The sequence below is a fragment of the Seriola lalandi genome, unplaced genomic scaffold (assembly GCF_002814215.2).
Source record: "Seriola lalandi dorsalis isolate HSWRI2012SDOR001 ecotype SW California unplaced genomic scaffold, Sedor1 jcf7180002020175, whole genome shotgun sequence".
NCBI lineage: Eukaryota > Metazoa > Chordata > Actinopteri > Carangiformes > Carangidae > Seriola > Seriola lalandi.
The window spans coordinates 1-440 of NW_019490825.1; the positions used below are offsets into that span (position 1 = coordinate 1).

Below are 440 nucleotides of genomic sequence, written 5' to 3' on the forward strand. Positions count from 1 at the left end.
GTACTAAATAAGTGTCTATACTTTTGTTTCAGATTATAACAAGCATCTCGCCAGTTTCAAACATCCCTCAGGTGCAAAATATCAGACATTATCTATTCTAAATCTCTATTATGACTTTTACTCTTTTTTGTTTCTGTGTGAAAGCATATATTATTCAAAACATCAATTTGTTTTTTTTCACAGGTCCTCCAGTTTGATTATCCTCCTCCTCCTCCTCCTCCTCATCTTCCTCATATTCCTCATATTCCCCAGCAAAACCTGAATGTGAGAAAAACAAACAAATAAAAAACATTATCTGCGTGTAATTCTGAGATATTCAGTTGATTTGATGCAAGTCTTTCTTCACTTTTCTCTAATAAAGTTGTTGGTTTTTTTTGTCTTTTTTCAGATTCCATCATTTGATGCCAATCCCCTACCATCCCAGGATCCCCTGCAGCCTC

At 35.0% G+C, this 440-nt stretch overlaps 1 long non-coding RNA gene across 1 annotated transcript; it reads left to right on the forward strand.

Moving 5' to 3' along the window:
• Nucleotides 1-12: 12 nt before the first annotated feature.
• On the forward strand, nucleotides 13-440 carry LOC111645646 (uncharacterized). The gene is made up of 3 exons (XR_002759883.2): nucleotides 13-71; nucleotides 184-264; nucleotides 389-440. It is a non-coding gene; the product is annotated as an uncharacterized LOC111645646 (long non-coding RNA).